This window comes from Haliotis asinina, chromosome 14 (assembly GCF_037392515.1).
Source record: "Haliotis asinina isolate JCU_RB_2024 chromosome 14, JCU_Hal_asi_v2, whole genome shotgun sequence".
In the NCBI taxonomy this organism is placed as follows: Eukaryota; Metazoa; Mollusca; class Gastropoda; order Lepetellida; family Haliotidae; genus Haliotis; species Haliotis asinina.
Window position 1 is genome coordinate 43,251,483 of NC_090293.1, and position 6,047 is coordinate 43,257,529.

A 6,047-nucleotide genomic window follows, 5' to 3' on the forward strand; every position below is an offset into this window, starting at 1 on the left:
ATAGTATTGGCGAATTGCATGACCTTTTGTAACGGTCCAGAAATATACACAAAAACACTGGCGTGTCTCTTAATTCCTTTGGTTCACTGATACTAACACTCGTACTGGCATTAAGATGCAGACTGAGCCAAGTGAGATTTACATTTTTATGACATAATACCCCATTAATTGTCATGTTACGATCTGCATTGTGGTGGAATGATACATGAATATTTTGCTGAATTATAGTGTGACACGCATGCATTGTGGGAATGTGACCAATTTCAACTTGTCGTGTCAATGTTAAATTGTGAATCGGACTGAGGCACTTTACCTGTCGAAAACAAAAACGTTTCCACCATTGATGTGAACGAAATGAAGCAACTGCTGTTGAGTAGTGTACTGTAAGAGGCTGTACGAGGCGATGACAGCTCATATGATTCGTGACGTCGGTCACCAAGTGTACGTTTAATAGCGAGAGGACTGACGAGAATGGCAAAGTGACGCCATGCAAAAAGTGTACTTTATTGTTTGATAGGTACTGTCTGGCGCGTTTGGTGATTTAGGAAAACAGTTCAATTCCATTACTGACATGAATATATTTTGAGACGTATTTTAGTTGTATGGACATAACACTATTGTTTCTTTCATATTTAATAGGAATTTCCGGAGGTATTTTTCATTTCACCGATGCAACTTAGGTAAAAGGGTATAAGCTACCATTCATTCACGTTTTGAGCGAGTGAGTGAGTTCAATTTTACGCCACAGCCGCACTCAGCATAGATTCAGCTGTATGGCGGCGGTCTGTAAATAATCGAGTGTGGACCAGACAATCCAATGATCACCAGGCAAGAGCATCGATTTGTGCAATTGGGAACCGATGACTTGGGTAAACCAAGTCACCCGACCACTCGCCTTATGTCTTATGACAAACACAGTTGCCTTTTATGGCAAGCATGGGTTGCTGAAGGCCTATTCTATACCGGCCCTTCGCGTGTCCATTGACGTTTTGAAACCGCTAGTGACTGACAAAAATGGCGCTACCATCGGCTAACGTAACATTACACAGCATACTATCACTAAAATTTTACCGGTTCTTTACAATGTGAAAAACCGTTAAAGGTGGAAATAGTTCATTGAAATTTCCATTATAAATAACGTGCAGTGTAAAAGACCGAATTGCCACTTAGACTGTCACTTTCATGTTTACATGTTTTTCAATCAAAATATGGAAAAGACGTCAGTATTTCTCATGTCGTTGCTGCAAAAATGTAACAGTGTTTAGATGTATTTTCGAGTGACAGTATCATAATTATTGTGAGCATTACCACTGCATTTATTCCACCAATTATAGGCACCCAAGCTTTTGTCTTACAGTGAGTGAGTTGAGTTTTAAAAAGAAAAGCTCATATCAATGCTTGCACATATATATGTACAATTTGCACAAGAGGATTCATTTCAGTCACCATTGCTTATATGTATACATGGTGAAGATACTTAAGATCTTTCTGCAGCACAAGATTTTCACTTACAGTGAGTGAGTGAATGGGCGAGTTGAGTTTTACGCCCATTTTAATAAGATAAGCTCATATCAATGCTTGCACATATTGTTACAAGTGTGTAGTTTCTGTATATTTTTGTTATTAATTAAGTAATAATTATTATTGGGTCACAACGTTTAGTGTTTTGAATAATAATTATGATGGGTCACATTTCGTATAATAGATGGTCAGCATTGTTACGATTTTGGTAGCAGGCTGTCCGGGAATTATCTGCCCTCTATTTGCTACTTCAGGGAGGCTGCTAGAGATTTCACCAGTGTTTGCGATGGTCGTATGAGCCCGAACTTTCGGGAAATGACTGAATATATATATATATATAAAAAGGCTGGTTGCTGTGTTGCGACACGGACACATTCTGGAGTATATTCATAACCGCCAACAATCCGTCGACGTCTGAATCAACATTAGCCGGTATCAGAGTGAGTGAGCGAGTTTAGTTTTACGTCGCACTTAGCAATATTCAAGCTATATGGCGACAGTCTGGACCAGACAATCCAGTGATCAACAACATGAGCATCGATCTGCGCAATGGGGAACCGATGACATGTGTCAACCAAGTCAGCTAGTCTGACCACCCGATCCCGTTAGTCGCCTCTTACGACAAGCATAGTCACCTTTTATGGCAAGCATGGGTTGCTGAAGGCCTATTCTACCCCGGGACCTTCACGTGTCAGCCGGTATCAGACCGCTCGTTGTGTTAACATTTTGCATAGCTGTTTCCCCCTCGTACTAAGACTTTAGTGAGTTTGCGATATTATATTTTGTGACCCATTGACTTAGATTTTGTCTGTGCATGTTTTGCATTTGGAATCAGTATTGTGAAATTGACATGTGACTTTGTATACCCAACTCTCGTTGTATAATAATAATATTTAAATGTTTTTAGACTTGTCTTTGTTCTGTTTTGCTGGTTCACAGGGGGTTTCATACATCGCCTGTCACGGCAAATTCTTAACAGTAACAATATACCTGTACAATTTGCACAAGAGGATTAATTTCACTTCAGTGACCATTGCTTAGTATGTATACATGGTGAAGATACTTAAGATCTTTCTGCAACACACCATTTTCACTTCATTAACCCACCCAGTGACGTTTTATGTAAGTACTTGTTCATGATATTACCCTCGAATTAATTTGAAAAGGTTAATGTTTTGAATGAACCGTAGGAATGCCGCCCACTGGCGCTTGGCAATGTGAGCATAGGGGCCCCAGTTCCGCAGGGCACGCGGTCAAGTGTTATGCTATGAGTGAAGCACATGAGAGTTTTATGAACAAGGCGTGTGCAGCTAAGCGAGAAATCGATGTTATCGTCATGCACTGCATGTGCAGTAGGCTGCATGTACTTTCCCTTTCAAAAACCAAACGAGTTTACCCATTGGCGTTCAACTTCTACTTCACGTAAACGGGTTCAATGTGCAGGTCCAACTTCTTTGCCAATAAGAGTGCTATAATGATGGCTTCTGTGCTGACAAACGTGACACACCCTGACATACAAACAAAACGTTCAAACAGCACTTGGAAACATCAGTTGCATACACCAACCCACAAACGAAAATTACAAACATGAAGCATTATTTCATTCAGTAGATGCACGTTCTTCTCGTGCTCCCTAGCAAGTGCATAAAGAAAGCTTGTGGGGAAGCAATCCATTCTTCTACTGAAACTTCGCGCAGATCCACTTATGCTGGGTGAATACACATAAAGTTCATCCCAGACATGGTCAATTGGTCTGAGGTCTGGCGAGCATGCTGATCACTCAACCTGCATAATACCCTCCGGCCTTATGACGCATAGCGTTGTCATTTTGCAGTAAAAAGAGGGTCGACAATAAAAACCATGCACAGCGTGCAGGAATGGTATTCTTATAGGTGTAAAATCCCATCCTGGTAACGTTGTTCGCCAAGGTTACCGTCGAACCGTACGTCCAGTTTGGGTTGTTCATGCCCAAAGTATAACCAGGTAACTGCCAAAGGGATCAGGCATGGCCATGGATTCGCTGTCCATTGCAACGATAAATTCTCTGCCGACCATGACGGAAGGACAAACCGAAGCTCTTTGCATATGTGACGAGCCCACGAGACCCTTGACGTTGATTCCAGCAGGATATTTACTCCACCTCAAACGCGACTGTCTGTGGTGTGGTGGAAGTGATGGAAGAAATGGAGGTCGCCCATAGCCTAGACCCGAGTTAAGGATTTTATTGACTCTACCCTGGGTATGGAGACGTCACACACCACCCCGATCGAACGTGTCCATAGACTGAAAAATAATTTTTGTAAGAATCATAGAACAGTCAAGTTTTAATCATACAAAGATAAGGATTCTATGCTTTCAAACAGCTGAGGGCACCCATGGCGAGCCACATCCTGGCGGTGGGTGCTGGGTAACGCCGTTGTGGACCCGGGGGCATATTTGGTCCACCAACCCGTTTGCCGTGGGTTGCGGCCCTGTGTCGGTGGAGGAAGGGATCCTGGTGGTTGAGGGCATGGGAGCAAGACCAGTGTTCCTTTTGCTCAATACATCACTTTGGCCCTGACTTCGCCTAGACGGGTGGTTGATTGGACCCGCTTCAACCAATCGGCTGGTCATGCCAAGCCCAGAGCATGGAATATATATATATATATATATATATATATATATATATATATATATATTAGTCATTGCACAAATTTTATTTCGACTTTCAATGGACTATATGTTCATTGAGCTTTTCTGATTTTAAAATGCATTTTTGAAGTTCTGTTCTTGTCTAGAGTCTTATGCCCAGAAGGCGCTTGCTCATGGGCCAATCTGGTAGATTAATTATTTATAATTCTTCTGCTGGAGCACGTCATCCGGGTACCCTTGGTGCTGCAAGCTGGGGCCGCTTGCTTTAGCATTGTCCTTGTGATACCCCGTGTGGGCGGGGAGCTCGAATGATGAACCATTTACACTAACGATGGCTTATGAAAACCCAACAAAAAACCCAAAACATCCACTTGATATTGACCCTGTTGATACTGACCATAGGCCGTCTGCATCGATTGAGTATTGGCTGCGTTTAATTGTGACTGACTCCTGACAAGACACCGTTAAAGTTGAACGCCTTTGTTGTATCAAATGGTATTCAAGGTATTACTTGGGTGAGTGAGTGAGTTAATATTTTACGTCACATCGGCAATATCTCAGCCATATCGTGACGAGAGGTATTACTTGGGATGTGAAGAACACAAGATGCTTACGTTCGGGTAGCGTGCTAGTAGAGTGCGGGAAAAGCAGCAACCAAACAATCTGATGAGCATCAAACCTTTCGTGGGCATTCCGGTCACAGTCTCTGCACACAAAACCTTGAACTCAAGCAAAGGTATCGTTAGAGATCGAGATCGATTGTTTGATGATATGTCAGAACTTGATATACTATCAGAAATGAAGGATCAAGGTGTACTCTACGTCAAGCGCTTTTCAACTCGGAGAAACAATGAAACCATCAAAACCAATACGTATCTGTTTACTTTTTCCTCTCCAAATGCGCCCAAATCAGTGAAGGCAGGCTACTGTAACATTCAAGTTGATACCTACACCCCAACCCGCTCAGGTGTAAAATTTTAAATGCCAGAAATATGGACACGGTGTAAGCACTTGCACATTGTCTGTTGTGTGTGCTCACTGTGGTGAGAAGACACACACAACAGAAGATTGTGACAGTGATTTAAAAAAATGCACCTACTGCTCAGGCGACCATTCTTCATTTTCTAAACAGTGTCAGACTGCCAAACTACCTTGACGTGGGTAAATTGCGATTCTCCACAGCTTTTGTACCCTGCTATATCATCTCAGACTGAGGAATCACTTCCTACTACATCAAAGTCGTCTTCTGATCACAAATCATCATCTCAGTCACACTCAAAGTCTCAATCGACAGCTGATAGTCAACAAACTGTGAAAAGCAAACCTAAGCCTAACCCTGACGCTTCAAAACAACAAAGTGGCAGAGCTCCTAAAGGGTCACAAAATAAAATTCAATCGTTCAATAAATATGTGTCTCTTGAAGAGATGGACGTTTCTGAAAATGTCCATTCTAGGGCACATAGCTTGTTGCGTTTACTTTATGCTCTCTTTATATTTCGTCGTCTTCGACGTTTGCCAAAACTGATCTTCAGGCTCTATATGACTAACTCTCGCAGCCCTGTATTATAATGGGAGATTTAAATGGGCACAACTCACTCTGGGGTAGTGTAACTACAAACGCCAAAGGTAAATTGTTGGAGGACTTTTGTTCTGACAAAAACCTGAACGTTTTATTGACGCTCCCCATGCTACTAAGTGTTTTTCGGATGAACTGAATTCCACTAAATTTCATAGCTGATGAGTGTATATACCAAAGGTCTCTGCAGTTCCACATATTCGAACACCATGGTTCAGAGATGAATGCAAACAAGCTATGGAGGCAAGGAAAAAAGCAGAACATTATTTCCGTCGCCATCCTATGATGCATAATTTAAAATTTTAAATGCTAAAGCGCG